The sequence below is a fragment of the Lichenostomus cassidix genome, chromosome W (assembly GCF_008360975.1).
Source record: "Lichenostomus cassidix isolate B80296 chromosome W, HeHo_3.0, whole genome shotgun sequence".
NCBI lineage: Eukaryota > Metazoa > Chordata > Aves > Passeriformes > Meliphagidae > Lichenostomus > Lichenostomus cassidix.
In genome coordinates, this window is record NC_139510.1 from 22780199 (window position 1) to 22796987 (window position 16789).

Sequence of the window (16789 nt, forward strand, 5' to 3'; positions counted from 1 at the left end):
GTCTGAAATAACCAGCAAAGCCCCCTGGGTTTAAAGAAACCTTCTGGTTAGGGTGACAGAAAATTGTCTCCCCGACAAGCTTTGAGGCTAGCCCCATGAATGTGGGTCAGGAATCAGAGGTATTGGCTTCTGAAGTTCTCCTCCTCTTTATCCCATGTTTAGTTAATAGCTAGAAAGTTCTTTACCCGCAGTGTTATTATTGGTTTTTAAAAGTTCTGTATCTTCCCTCCTTGCACCTCCATTCCCTGAAGCCCTTGTCAATCTGTATCCCCTGCGTCCTGGTTGGCTATCCTCTCAAAACCCCTCCCATCTTTCCATCCCTCTTAACCCGATGTTCGCTTCCGTTCGCGCTCTTGGCTCCTTGGAATCCTCCGCTTCCTGCCCCCTCATTCCGTCCCGGCCCCATCTGCCTTCTCCTCCCCGTCATCCCTACCAATAAACCCTGGATTCCAAAGGCTGAGAGACTGCATTTCCTTTATTCGCCGAGGCTCCTATTATCCTGTCTTCGAGAAGCCAGCCCTAGCATGGGCTCGGGTCCCGCAGGTCCCGGCTCCACCCTGCCCACAGCAGCGCGGTAAGCACACGGGGGTCTTTTGTGGGGTTTTGGGGTTCCCCTGCCTCCCCAGAGCGAGAAAACCTCAGATAATGTTGAAGGTTGGGGGGGTGGAATTTTCTCCATCCCTGTTACTAGGAAACTAACAACCAGGTGCTCAGAGCCATTAATTCTTTTGTAAGAGACAAAGGCTGAGGCTGGGCAGGGTGAGGGGAGGAGAGGAGACACTCTGGCTGTTGGGACCAGCACTTGCTCATGGGACATCGGGAGGAAAGCTGCTGCTTTGCTTTTGACTGCGACCGTGGGACGTCCAACTGTGCTCTGCCTTCTCCTCCTGGCTGGGTGAGCTCTTGCTTGGGAAAAGGGGCGGGATCCAACCCTTTTTCCCTGCTGGGAGTGCGAGCCTCCCTGACTGTGCTTTTGCAATATCTGCGAAGCAGTCTGGCTGTCGCTGTCCCCGCCCTGGTGTCCAGAACGCACCATGGCGTCTGCCGGAACTGCAGAGTTCCTGCCACCTTGCTGGCTAGCCCGGGAAAGCCAGCCCCTGACTCCCTGCTCGCCGCTCCGATCTGCCTGCTGCGTGCTGCCTGCTGCCCAGCCCGTTTGCCATTACCAACCCTGTGAGACTGACCTGACCTCACACCACAGCGCCACCTGCAGCTGCTCGGGAGTCATTGCACTTGCCCTGCCTGGCTGGGAGCTCAACAGCGCCCCTGCTGGTTGTGACCGTGACTACACCAAATGGGAAAGTGCTCGGCAGTCCAGAGACATCTGCCACCAGATTTCTGGTTTTGTTTGTTGTTGCTATTCTTGTCATTGCTTGTTTACTCTGGTATAGATACTAGTAAAGAACTGCTATTCCATTCCCCATACCTTTGCCTGAAAGCCCTTGATTCCCAAGTTAAAATAATTCGGAAGGAAGGGGGGTCACATTCTCTATTCTAAGGGAAGGTTCCACCTCTCTTAGCAGACACCTGTCTTTCAAACCAAGACCAAACCATAGGGTTAAATTTATGTTTTCTGTACGTAGCCCAGTTGTTCAAAGAGCTGAGCATGTTGGCACCCATCCAACAAAGTGTTTTAACAATGGCTGCAACTTCTGATATGCCAACAGAACATCACAGTTGTCTAGGTAGACTACTGGCCTTGAGAGGCCTAAGCTACTTAAGGTGAACCAAATAGTACAAAAATAATTGCAGGCCGCACACATAGTTCCTCTTACTAGCCCCTGGAATACACCTGTTTTTGTGATCCCATAAGAAGTTGGGAAAGCAGAATTTATTGCACGATTTTTAGCTATCTCCTAACAGCATCATCTATCAGTATGTGGATGAGATTTTAGTTTGTGGACAGGTGGTGCCTGAAAAAATTCAGAAGATCCCTCCTTGGAATATTTAGGGTGGATTTTAACTCAACAACCTGTGAAACCACAGTCATTAAAGCCTGATGTCAAGACATTAAATCATTTACAAATGTTACAGGGAATAATTAATTGGATAAGGCTTCTGCTAAGTTTGGCAACTCATCAGTCAAAGCATTTGTTTGCTCACTTGAAAGAAACCCCTGACTTAACATTTTTTGCAGAAACTATTCGGAAATTAGATATAATTAGCTCAAGAATCTCCACTGTGGAAGTAGACAGAATACTGCCAGCTTTACCAGTTCATTTGCATGTCACTGCTGAACCGCTAGCAGAGTGAAGAGTCCAGAGAGATTCTCAGTGAACAGAATTCTGAATTTATTATTTAAGAACTTATATAGACTTTCACAGGTCGTTTGGATTGGGCCAATTCAAAACCTCCCCCTAGGCCGATTGGCCAGGCTTGAACCGCCTATCTTCCAAAGACCGTTTCAATAACATTAAAACTTTATCTTTATTTATAAAAACACAGGAAGAAGAAGAGAAAATTCCCATGGGAAAGAATCTGTGTTGCCACAATTTGCACAGCTTTAATAGGATAATTTAAATGTGAATGTTTTGTCATGAAGAAACATTTGACAGCATTTCAAACCGGTACAGTTGTTCAGTGATTCAAGTGTAATTGTTCTTCCTTAACACTTATAGATTGAAATTGAGCTTGATAATAAAACAGTTTAAGTACAGTAATGGACCAGAAAAGTGACTAAAAGTGACACCATCTTACAGAACAGACTTTCCCAATGAGTATTGTGTTATCTGCTTAGTGGCTGAGTATTCTTTATTCTAATGGAAGAAGGAAAACAGTGGAGTAAACAGTAGCACACTCCTTTAGAATCAGCTGAAACTGTCACTGGACTAACAAACTTACATGTGCAAAAACCATGGCAGTATTATATGATTATATCCCTGACGTTTTGTCCTTAAGTATTTATATCTCACTAGCTTTAATACTCAAAGCTCAAATCTATTGTAATGACAATCACAGACAGCTGTCTTACCATCTGCGAACTGAGCAGGTTTTAAATGTGATTTGCTAAGACATGCAATATTGACATTTTTTCTGAGCAAATCTGCTCTTTCAAAGATCCTGGCAAACTTATGCTTATGCTAGAAAGGTACTGACCATAAACAGGCATTTTCAATAATGTTTATAGTTACCATGAGCTATTCTCAAAACTCAGTTATGTAAAATCCTAGAGTTCCATGTTACTGCTATTTCATTTACGAATCAGTTGTTCACTTGCATATTGTTCATTGATTTTTAACTCTTGTATGACAAATTATCAGTGGCCTTCTTGTAATGGTGGAGTCCAAATGACTTAAATTCTGTTGTATCTGAAAGTTTTAAAGAGACACTCTCAGCTTTGAATCTAGTTTTGTCAAATTTAAGTGTTGTTCAGTTTCAGGTCTGTTAATTTTAAGCTCTGTAATTTAAGTTCTATTATGGTTAAGTTCTGTTAGTTTTAAGCTTTGTTAAGTTTAATTCCTATTAAGGTTAAATTCTGTTCACTTTCTTGATGTTAAGTTTAAGTTCTGTTAGGTTTAATTTCTGTTGAGTTTAGGTGCTGTTAAGTTTAAGTGAAATTCTGTTAAAATATGCTCATTTAAATTAAAATATAAAGTTCTTTTGTTATAGAGGTGGGATGAAACCAACTGAGACAATTATGATGGGGAATTGGTAAGCAACTGTTTAACAACATAATCTAATAAGTTGTATAAAAATACGCGAAGATGATGCTTATTAGCTCCTTAATATCACCAAAAATTCTATGGGTGTAAATGTTCTACATTGGTTAACTAAGATAATTATTCATAACAATCTTTACTGTTTTATCTTTCATAGGTAGCATAGAAGAATGAGTAACAATTCCAAATTATTGATATTAATAATTGAAAGATGCTTAGTGCTTTCTTTCTTGCTTTTATTTTGCCTTATTGTCATATACGCATAGATGTGTGGAAAAATATAATCTCAGTTTTTTAGAACAGTTACGGTTGCTGTATTAACAATTCTGAATATGTTGTTAATGTCATACCGTGAATTCAGAGCTTTTATAAAGGGAATTAGCCATAAGATATTATTTGATATTCCACATATGCGTTCCTTTGGTTGTTTGCAGTTTGTTCATGGTGCCATTGCTTGTTTAGCTAAAATTACATTATAAAGCCAGCTGCTTTAGAAACTTTCACATAATCTTATGTAGTTATCTGCAAGAAATGTATCATTTTAAGAAACTTTCCCAGCTGAGATTAATAATGGTTTGTTTGTGGAATATCTTAGGGAATCCCTCCTGGTTGAGGCCTAGGCTGTGGCCAAGACCTGGTGCTGGCTGGTCAGAAAGTATGCCAACAGACTCAGGTGTTTCTGCACTAAAAATGTGATCTAGTCACTTTGACTTGCTGATTTGGGCTTATAAAAGCTGGACCCCCTTTCGGGGTAAACTTGGAAGCCTTGCTCAGGAAAGGTTCTCCAGGTCCTGCCTGCGAAATGGGGCTTCCCAGTGATTGCAGAGTCTAAGTAATGGTAAAGTATTTAGGCAGTTGATGATGTATCTTTCTATAACATTATTCTTTCACTTGTGTGCTAATGATTGCATGTATTACCTTGCTTATTTTTGCTTGGTGCTAAAGTTGTGCACGTAGTGAGCTTATTGTTTTCTTACATGTATTGTTTTACTTTTGTGTTACTTTCATGTTCATGCTAGGAGAAGCGCATCTTATTAACAACAAAAAACGGAATATGGCTTCTCAAGAACAGTTAGATAATTCACTATTTACACTAAATTTTTTGAATGCAGATCATCAATCTCGATCCCCGGCAGAGCGATACTGTTCTGAAGGTTTGCGTGCGCATAAACAATTTCCGAAAGTTTTATGTATGGATCCACAATTGGGTGCACAATGGCAAGGCTCAGCTGATTTACTAACCTGGGGGAGAGGGTACACATATGTTCTATTGCTAACAAGTCCAAAGCGGTTACCTGCTGTCTTGGTTTGAAAGACAGGTGTCTGCCAAGACAGGTTGAACCCTCCCTAGGACAGAGAATGGGGTTTTACCCCTCCCTCCGAATTATTTAATTTTGAAAAATCAAGGGCTTTCAGGCAAAGGTATGGGAAAAAAAGGAATATCAGTTCTTTACTAGTATCTATAAACAAGCAATAACAATAATAGCAACCACAACTAGAACCAGAAACCAATAGCAGATGACTTGTGAGCTGCTGAGCCTTCTCCCGCGTGGTGTAATCACGGTCACAGCCAGCAGGGGCGCTGTTGAGCTCCCGGCTAGGCAGGGCAGGTACGATTACTCCCGAGCGGCTGCAGGTGGCGCTGTTGAGCTCCCGGCCGGGCAGGGTAGGTGCGATGACTCCTGAGCAGCTGCAGGTGGCGCTGCGGCCCAGGGCCAGGCCAGCCCCAGGCAGCTGGCAATGTCGAAGGGCTGAAAAGCGGACAGCCAGGCAGCTCGGAGCGGCAGAAAGCAGGGCAGCAGGGGCAGGCGCCGGCTCCCTCCCGGCTAGCAGCGAGGTAGCAAGGATTTCTGCAGTCACAGCAGACGCCGCAGTCTCGTGCGGCAGAGGGCAGGGGCAGGCAGCAGAGGCAGCCGGGCTCCCCGGCAGCAACCGCGAGGAAACGCAGCCCAGGGAAACGCGCCCTTCCCAGCAGGAAGAAAAGTTGAATCAAAACTCACCCAGCCAGGAGAAGAGAAAAAAAAACAGGGCACAGTTGGATTTCCTCTGGTAGCAGCTGGAAAGCAAAGAGAGCAGCCTCTCCCCTCAGCATCCGAACAACAAGAGAGCGTTCCCAGGGCCGCCTCTTCCCTTACCCTGCCCTGCCCAAGCACACCTTTTGTCTTTTACAAAAGACTTGATGGCTCTAAAACACCCAACTATTTGTTGCTTAGTAACAGGAATGGGAAGAAATTCCAAAGGTACTCAACCCCCGACACCTGCTCATCTGGTAAAACCGTACCATGAGTCGAAAAGACCAGTACAACAACCCAATACCCCAGCTAAAGAGACTCTCAATTAGCAACAGAGGCGCCACATGACATCAGCCATCAGCATGCGGATGAACCCAGAGATAACATGGAGGATGTTGATGCAACTACCACAAAGAACTGACATCCTGATGCACCGTGTAGGAGAGGCAACAGCACCAGAGTACATCTTCCTGGACTACCTAGCAATAGTGGCTAGCAACAGTAATGTAAGAATTCTGCAACTCATCTGGACAAACATTGAAAATCATGGCTCTGCTTTTAATTGTCTGCCTTCCCAAAATACTGTCAGGCTAAGGCATCTCTGTCACTTTGGCTCACCAGAAAAGCACTCTGGGAAAGGTTCAGCTAACATAGAGGTAAAAACCAAGTTACATAACCTAAAAACCAAGTTATATAACCAGAAACTTAGTTATATAATCAGCACGTGTTCACCTTGTGGTTTTTATGGTGATTAGTTGGGGATATGCATGGACACCACATGATCTAAAAGGTGATTGGGTGAAAGAACGCATGAACATCGACACCTGCAGTGGCAGGCAGCCAATGCATGTTTGTTTTGTCTCACAAGAATGTAAATGAATAAAGGCTTACAGCCTAAAAAGGCCTGGTTTTTTGCAATAAACTATTTCTCTTTGCACCTGCCAAGGGAAGTCTGTGCCATTTATCATCATTGTTACACACAGCTGAAGTGTAAAGAGTAGATTTATTTCAATATTTCACTGACAAAATGGGGACGCACACACTGCTAAGCTTATTCCATTTTAGCATGGGCAAAAAGTGTGTGCAACAAGCCTGTGCTTTGCTTTACTATAACATTAGGCCTGGCATATGCATTTTCCTACACAAGGCTGTATTTTTACAATCTCTGAGCTTCTTATTGTCGCTGTTGAGCAGCTAGCAGAGTAATGAAGGCACCAGTTCTCAGTGGCAAGAAGGAATGACCTTTATTGTTTTGATTTCATCATATATATAGAGTTTTCAAAAGTCACCCAGATTGGTCAGTCAGAAGCCTTCCCCCAGGCCTGATTGGCCAGGCTTGCACTGTCCAAGTTCTGGGACACTGTTCCAATAACATCCAAACTTTATCTTTATTTATAAAACACAAGAAAAATTCTCATGGGAAAAGCCTGTGCTAGCCACATCTTATCTCTTTTTTCCCCCTACAAGGAGGCCCAAGCTTAGGGGAAAAATGCTTTTAAGTCTTTAACAACATTCTGTTATATTCTTTGCGAGAATTCCATTTCTTTCAGCAGAAAGAAAACAACCCAAAGCGAATACAAATACGTGAAATTTCTACACTTAGTATTTTTAGCATCTCCCAGGTGCAAGTTTGGTCTTTGAGCAAAAGCAATTCTAAAACCAACTCCTGTCTCCTGTCCAATTTTCCATTTTTAACCCTTTCTTCCCAACAAATCCCAAACAAAGAAATCCCCCGGGAATTATACAACCAAAATTTCCCACCCCTTGCACAACAGTTCTGACAAGTGGAAAACTGGGGTCTGGGGTATTCTCGTTTTTTATTGGCTTCTGCATAGTCTCTGGGTGAGCCAGTCACCCACCTGACCAGTTGGCACTGCAGGTCTTCTTGCCTTTTGTTAGATAAAAGGTCTGTTCACAGCTGTGGCTCCAGCAATTTCCTGCCACCCAAGGCACAATTTGGAGTTTGCATGCCAAGCTACCCTGCACTAGGTCTATTATTCACAGGTGCTACTGCCATTGCTGATTGGCTCAGCCATGGTCAGTGGCAAGACTGTCTTGGAACCAGCCGGCATTGGCTCTATTGGACATGGGGGAAGCTTCTGTCATCTTCCCCCAGAAGCCACCCCCGTAGCCCCCCCCCCCCACCTTGCCATATGAACCCAATACAGTCTGATACATGTCTGGAGGTGTATGTTCCATTGATGCCGTGCTGATTTTTTGCCTTTTTCTTTTATATACATTTTATATATTCTCTGTATTCTTTGCACACATATTTGTAGCTTTGTAGCCAATTATTGTGACTTAGTTTCAGTATTTTCCTAGGCAGAAAGGCTAAACATTCCATAAGCCTACCAGTTGAGGGCTTGAAGCCCCTATGCTGTCTCGGTTCTCTGTAGAAACCAAGGTTGAAACCAGCTCTTTGAGATATATTTTTGTAAACAGGGTTCAAGTCTCATCCAAGGGGGGAGAATCTAGGAGTTATCAGAACTGGGGGACATTACTTCATCTACTGAGCTTCTTATTGGGGAATCTTTGTCAGATATGCTAATTTGCAAAGTCTATAAAAATTGTATACACATCAAGCACAGGGTGCATCTTCGGCGTTTTCCACCTGATGAATTGTGCACCTAAGCATCCTTATTAAATGTAACCCCTTTTTATCCCTTTAACTGTGTCTGGCTCATAATTCTAGGACCAGAGAAAAAGGCATCACCATGTTCTAGCTACAAATGGCTTGGTGTTGCCTAATTCTGCTAGACTGGTACCTTGAGTTGAGTGTTTCTGTATCTTTAGTTCTTCACAGCATGGCATAGTGTTCTCTTTTGGTTTGCATCAAGTCTTTTCTAGTGATATTCCTTATGAGCATTTGCTTTGTATGGTGTTTGTGACTTACTTTCTTTTAGTTTGTAAATTTTCTTATGCTAGAGTAGTTTTACAGTTAATTCCTTTTTATTTACTCTAGAACATAAGAGTTCAATCAGACTATAAGTTGAGGACAAATTTAACAATAGATTGCCTACCAACCAAATGAACCATGCCAAGGCAAGACAAGAAGCTACTGTACAAATCAGCTGATGCTTTTTGTAGTTGGCTTAAAATATTACACTGTAAAAGACTAATCAGTGCAAATTAAATAATTTATACACTCTGAAACCTATAAATAACAACAGGATTCATGCAGGATACTGCAGCCTTTTACTCATGTTCGCAAAGTCAAAGATCATCCGGACTATCTGAAACCTGCTGGAAACTCTGAACTGAGACCTCTCAAGTGACCAATGACCTCTTTGGGCCATCCTCTTGTTTCTGCAGGCCAGGCTCAAGAAGTAGGACTGGGAATGACTTGACTTTTGGGTGCTTTTTTTCTTTGTAATAAAGTCCATGCTGATGTGTGGCAGTGTGGGACAGAATTGGCCCGTCATTTCCCCTGAAGGCTTTTGAGACAGCATCAAGTAGGGGAAGAGCTTGTAAATACAATGTGCATCTAGGAACCAGAGACCTAAAATGCAGCATAAAGCTCACAGCTTTATCATGTATATAAAATGGCAGTGAATTGTTTGGGAGTGCAAATGTATTACTAATGTTATTATTGCTATTATTATTTAATATAATTATTATTTATTAATCATTATTACTATAAATAAATGACACTTTTTTCTCTAAAGAATTATTTTTTTCTTAGCCAGTGACAAAAGCAATGCTTTTTTGAGTACACATCTGTTGGAAAACGCAGTTTTCCAGCAAAACTCATGCTAACTAAACAAGCCTGAGCAAGGCTTTAACATGGTCAGGCCTCAGTAAAATTCCAACAAGCTGCAGTGGTTTGTTTGCCTGAGAATGTTCTGTGGGAAGAATGCCATGAGAAAGATTAGGAGTCAGAAGTGTTATGAGAAAAGAATAAGGGAGTTAACAGGAGGATCCCTGAATGTGTGAGAAGCAGACTGCAGGTGTGTGTGTGTATCTATAATTAGAAATATCTGTAACAGTATATAAGTCTCTCGTTTGGTGAAATAAAATGGAGCTTACTTTATATCTCATATTGAGACTGCCTGTGAGTTCTCTCTCGTCGTTTTCTCTTTACACATCGCATGACAAATATGTTAGGCAGTATCCGATTCACACAGCTGTGCTCTGCCAGAGAGTATTGTTAGATATTTGTCTCAGCTTCTAACATCAGCCTTTAATAATTTTATTTTCTGTTTGCATTTGTGATGACCTGAAAACCTGAGGAGACATTAAACCCAAGTCAGCATATAAGGACTGGATAAAAAAAAATGAACTGGCATTCTGGGCTCTAATTCAGCTTGCAGTCTGGCAAATTTTGGCCTTTTCAACATTAATATTCTAGCCTACAGATAGGTTGTGTATGTTCATAGATAGAAAATTGTTCATTTTAAGCACAGCGAGTTTTATATGATTTCTTATCTATTGAGACCTAGCAGCATTTTCAATGTTGTCCTAATAGTGATCCCCAAATGATTTTTGCTTCTATATATTCTTCACATATATTTGTAGCTCCGTAGCCTATTATTGTATAACTATATAGATTTGTAGCTAGCATTTCACCTACCCTGTTAGACAGAAAGACAAAACATGTTCCTAGACCCCTATCCTGTCTTGCTTCTTCTGAGAACCCAGGTCAAGACACTCTCCCATAAACAACTACCAAGGAAGGGGGGTTTCAGAAGAGGGTTGAACCAAAAAGGGGAATTACCTCATCACCTGTGTCTCTAGTTGGGGATTCTTGTCAATTATGGTAATTTGCTATACTTGTAAAATTGTACTCGCTCTATGTCAAGCGTGCACCTTCGACGCATTTTCAGCGTGTGTTTTGGTGTGTTGTGCACCTGAAGGACCCTTCATAAAAGGTAACCACATTTTTATCACCTGTGTCTGGCTCGTGATTTTAGGACCCAGAAAAAGGCATCAATAGAAATGAAGAAAAAGAAAAAAAACAGTTGTATTAGTGGCAAAGAAATTCTACTCCTGTCTATAGTGACATCAGAAAAGGAAACTTATGGCAGCGAAATGAGTGAGGATGTTATTCATAGGATTGGGTCTGTCTGTAAGACTGGAAATGTTTTATCATGTGTTTTGCTAATGCCAAACAAATGGTGAAGTGCAAACATAGTCTGCCTGAGCCTAGGAGGACCAAGTTCTGTTCCTTGCACTCAGGACAGGAAGAAGTGTCTAGGCAAGCACACCTCAGCCTGTCCACCAGGAGGTACCTAGAGTTTATGTATGCTGCAAGATGAAGCTATAGCCAGGCTGCAGCCAGCTAAGGAGGCAGAAATTATTTATGGACCTTGCTGTACCTATGTCACCGAGACTGCGGGAAAAACAAAAACCCTCCAAAAACATTTTAGTGTTAGAGAATTGTTGCGGTTTTGGAGGATGTTATAGCAGACCTGACCCTAGAGCTTCTCTACCCAGCCCGGTTCAGCGCCTCAGTGCTCTAAACCCTCTGTCCTAGGGCTGGACACTGCGCTGTCACTGGCTAGGGAGCCATAAGGCTTGCTCTGGTTCATCTGCTTCCACAACCGGCGGTGATAAAGGAGGCGAGGAGGGTCTATGCATTGTGTCCATGGAAGATGTTTATTCACATGGTGCAGCAGAGGCCAACGACCTCCCCGAGGCAGAGATGCCTCGAGGGCGAAGGCCTCACATGCACAGCCCCATGTGATGCATAGACATGTGCTGCATAGACACACGCGGAGCATAGACAGCAAGATGGCAGAGGGTAAGGGGTTTTATAGGGAAACAGAGAGGGGCAGGGACAGCATACAGGCCCAGTGACCTCTGGGTACAGGGGAGGTACAGGGGCAGAGTTAGGAGTACAGGAACCAATAGGGGAAACCCGAGGGAGTGGCCAGGGCCACGTGGGGTGGGGAAGGCAGGACAATAGGTAACAAGTACAGTCATTAGGAAAGGGGTGTGGGGAACTTGCAAACTTGCAGCTATTATCACAATAGAGAATGTTGTGGTTTAGAACACTGGCCAAATGCCAATAACCCACGTCATTTGCTCGCTCACTCTTCCCTACCACAGCTGGGCAGAGGAGAGGAAAAAAATATTAACACAAGGGTTCATGAGTTGCGATAAGGAACTGGGAGAAAATGCTCCAAGGACAAAACAGGCCCATCTTAAGTTGCAAAGTGAAATTTATTACTAACAGAGTCAGAGGAGGATAATGAGAAGTAAAAAACCCCTTAAAGACACCGTTCTTCCCCCAAACCCCTCCCTCCTTCCCACCAACAGAGAAGGGGGAGAGGGCATGGGGGGTTTAGGTCAGTTCATCACCAGAATCTTTTTCCACTACTTGGGGAGAGAAGTCCTTCCCCTGTGTTGTCATGGGGTCTCTCCCACGGGAGACAGTTCTTTGTGAACTCCTCCACTGTGGGTCCAAATCTCATGAGCAGCAGCACACATGCAAGCTGCTGCAACGTGAGCTCCTCCCACAGGCAGACAGTCCTCCCAAAACTGACGCAGCATCGGCCTCTCATCCACAGGGTGCAGACCTTGGTGTCTCCATGTTGTTTTCCCCTCACATGTTCTCACCTCCTCCTCCTTCTCTGGCTAGAAAAGACTGCGTGCCCATACTATTTTGATTTCTTCTTTAATATGTTATCACAGAGGCATTACCACCATCTCTAATTGGCCCAGTCTTGGCCAGCGGCATGTCCATCATCTTCAGAGCCATCAGAGATTGGCTCTGCTGGACATGGTGAAAGCTTCCAGAAGCTTCTCAAAGGAGCCATCTTTGTGCTTCCCAAGCAAAACCAACACAGAGAGTCAAGGCATTACTTTATTTCTAGCCAGGATGTTTTTGTGGCCAGGATGTGTCACAGAAATAATTTAATCCACACATAGCCCAGGTGTGCAGAGAGGATCATTCCATGACACGTGACATTTACAAGTTTTCCCCCAAACCTTATACAGTCAAAACCCATAGAAGTTCATTGGTTTAGTGTTCATTGGTCCAAAGTTGCGGACTTTTTACTACTTGGTTTTTTATTGGATCTGGATTTCTTCCCCTCCGATGCTAATTAGGTCTTCACTCCTTGATTTCCTTATCAGCCTTTTCTGGACCAGCTGTCTCCAACCCTGCTAGGGGGCAGTGTCTGGGTAAATGTTTGTTGATGGCCTTTGATGTTCTGCTGATGGTCGTTATCTTTTGGATATCTCTTTGGGGCTACTCCGGGTCTGTTGAAATGTTAAGCTCTTCAGACCACATCTGGTGGAACAATGTCCTGGAAAGAAACTTAAAACTCCTTTTCTCAGGGCAAAGGCACACAAATCCCTGATTAAACATTTTTAAACTGGTATATTTTCCAACACCTACACCTGCTGCTCTACTGCTGAAGTTTCATCGGCTTCCATAGACTGGGTAATTCACACAAGTAAAGCAGTATCCTGAGTCGTATCTATGGCATGATCTTACATACCTCCTTCAATAGTCCCAGAATTCATGGAGTGGACATTTTCCTTGCATAAGAAAGATGAGCTCTATTGCTGTCACAGTACAATTAAGACCTAGGTGACATACTTGTAAAAGTCCACTGATGAGGATATGCAACTGATGCCTTTTTGGCTGGTAGAAATATGAAGCAGACACAGCACTAAATGGAAAAAGGAATTTTACCTCAGTTTTTAATAGGATCCTAGGTGCACACTCGTCAAAGGTGGAAACATGCCGAGAAGCACACCATGTACAACGTTCATAGAATTTTATGGACCTTGCAAATTAGCATATCTACCAAAAATCCCCCAATAAGAAACTTAATAAATGAAGTAATTGTCCCCCTATTCTAATTATCCCCACCCAAAATGAGACTACAGCCTAGTTTACAAAAATATATTCCAGAGAGAAGGCTCCATCCAAGGTTGGAGCCTCTAGTTCTGAGATACTGTGAATGTTTGGTCTTCCCGCTTTGCAAGACCCCAAACTAAGCTAAATATCACACTATAATAATTATAAACATGTGGGGCTAAGGTACAAGGAGTGTTTATAGAGGGTACAAGGGAAGAGAAAAGGTATAAAAATGTATAAAAAGGAAAATGTAGAAAAAGAAAATACAAAAAAACATCAGGAATCATTTCTCTTTTTTTTTTTTAGAGACTAAGACTCTATCTTTTCTAGTCTCTACACTATACTAACCACAGTACTGGTTGACACAACTGGTTATAGCAAAGATAATAACTATAACTAGAACTATTATAAATGCTTCTTTTACACAGGCCCAGTCTGGTAACTGTGAAGTGAGGGTGTGGGAGATATGGTTGAATTTCAAGGTGTAATTTCTGGAACCTACTTCATGTAGAATTTGAGTATTTTTAAAACTTTCTTCTAAATCTTTCTTAATTTTTCCATCTTGGTCCTCATAGGAACAACAGGTGGTATTGATAATATCACATACCCTTCCATGCACGCCGAGTAGGAATTTGAGAGCTATCCTGTGCTGTGGGATCTCCTTTGACAGGTCGCGGACTTTTTTTTGTAAAGCTATAATTGCATCTGCAGTATGTTGTTCAATACGCTCAATAATGTTTGAGATGTTTACAACTGCTCTTTCTAGTTCAACTATTCCGTAAAAGGGGAGTTTTCACTATACTGTGGAAAACTGTGAGAAGTTTAATGAGGGGATTAAGAGATCTTTTCTTCTGATTATGTGGTTTTTCATTTTGGTCAAATAATGTTGTATTTGGAATCACAGCCCTGAGGGCTAAGGCCTGATTTTTATCTACAGGCAGAATTTTCTAGGCCTTATTGTTACATATTTAATACACCCCTGTCTTAAGTGGTAGAGCTAATTTCCATCTTAGCAACTTTATTTTTGTCACAGATCTTGGATTTAATATTTCCTTGAAGTTGGTCCTATGGAATTATGAAGGAAGAACGGCTTTCTTTGTAGTATTCATGAGCATACAGCAAATTGCATAGTTCTCATGTTCCATCAGGCTGCTCAGGGGTATAGGAGGCAGAAGGGTAGTATTGACACTGACTCGTTACGTTTTTGTATGCTCTTCTTCCATCACAATACTAATCAATGGCCAGTTACCACTCCCATCTAGAGGTGGTAATTGGGCTCAGATCTAGCAATTGCTCATATTAAGAGCTCTGGATACATTTTGGATCACAGTGGTGTGCAACTCCTGGGCTGAACCTTGAGTCATGGTTACCAATTGGGCAAACAACAGATGTAAAGAACAATTTAAATTACATTATTCTGATTTGCATCAGTCTCTGTTTTCTCGATGGTCTCAGGGGCAGAAGCCTTCTTCACTCTGGAGTAGTGGATCCACCGTCCTTTATCAGCAACCTTGACAGCAGTGAGGGTGCACAGCAAAACTTGGAATGGACCCTTCCACTTAGCTTGCAAGGGGTCGCTGTACCATTACTTGATGTAGACTCAGTCTTGTAATGGTTTTGATTGGCCCAAGTTCCCAAGTAAGTCCCAGAATCTTGCTAACTTCCCCGACTACCATTGCAACAAAATGTGGTCTCTTATTTGATGATATTCTTAAAGGAACTCTAAACCTTGGAATTATGTGGTCGAGCAAGACTTTCACTACTTTCTTTGTTGTGTTGGTGTGACAGGGATAAGTTCCAGGCCACTCACTGAAAGTATCAATCAATACCAGTACATATTTGTATCTCTTTATGTGGAATTTCAGCAAAATCTATTTATCAGTAATCTCCTGGGAGATAGCTTGTCTTTGTCATTTCTAACACTATCTTGTTTATGTCAGGGTTGTTTTTGTAACAGATTTTACACTTGTTTGTTATAGATTGTACAATGTCAGTCATCTCACCCTCTGTCACTTCTTTCTTCAGATGTTTTAAAAGATTTTCTCTTTTCTAATGGATCCTCTCATGCTCTCTTTGTGCTATTTTTTGAAGGAGTGGTGGTGGGACTACGACCTGGTTTACCAGGGTAACAGCCTACTCACTTTTTTTAATCTCAGTTTTAAGAAACTTAATTAATTTGTGGTCCCTCTGATTATATTTTGGAGTAAACTTTGTTAGATCTACTTTTTTCTGGGGCACTATTGCAGGTATGCCTTTTTCTGCAATCTCTTTGGCTATTTCGTCAGTAAAGCGATTTCCCACTTCAGGGGTTTTTTCCCGTTTTGATGACTTCTGCAATGCATGACAGCTACTTCTGTAGGCTTCCAGATGCTCTGCAGGAGTGCAAGGATTTGTTTTGTATGCTTAATGCCATTACCTTGAGCAGTCAACAGGCCACATTTTTTCTAAATAGCTCCGTGGGCATGAACAACACTGAAGGCATATTTGAAATCAGTCCATATGTTCACTTTCTTTCCTTCGCTCAGTTCTAGACTTCTGGTCAGCGCAATCAATTCAGTATTCTGTGATGATACATCTGAAGGTAAGGCTTTTGCCTCAATTACTTTATTTATGTCCGTTACTGCATAGCTTGTCATTTGCTTACTATTTTTAATGAAACTGTTCTTATTAGTGAAAAGGTTCTAATCTGGCTTCTCCAGAGGCACATCCTTCAGGTCTGGTTTACTGGAATAGGTCTCTTCTATTGTTTATAAACAGTCATGCCCAGGCACGTCATCAAGTAATGTGGATGACAAAAACATTGCAGGGTTTATAACAGATGTTTTTAGAGTAACATCGTCCTGTTCTAATGCCACAGATTAGTATTTAAGCATTCTGCTAGGGGATAACCACTGTCTTTCTTTTTGCTCCAGCACAGATATCACTGTGGGGAGTACACACATGAAAATGTGCTGCCCAAGGGTGAATTTACGAGCCTCCTATATTAGGATGACAGTTCCTGCCACAGCTTTCAGACACCCAGGCCACCCTTGGCTAACATTGTCTCGCTGTTTTGAAAAATAGGCTACAGCTCTTCACTGATCCCTAAGGTGCTTTGCCAGTACCCCCAGAACAACATTCTGCCGCTCGTATGCAAAAAGTTCAAAGGGCTTAGTCAGGTCTGGCAGCCCCAGAGCTGGAGCAGTTATCAAGAAATGTTTTTGCTGTTTAAATGCAGTTCTTGCACTTTTTGTCCAGTTGATGGTTCCTTTCTCATTTGCTTTAAGGGCTTCATACAGAGGTTTTACTAGTATCTCATATTTTGCTAT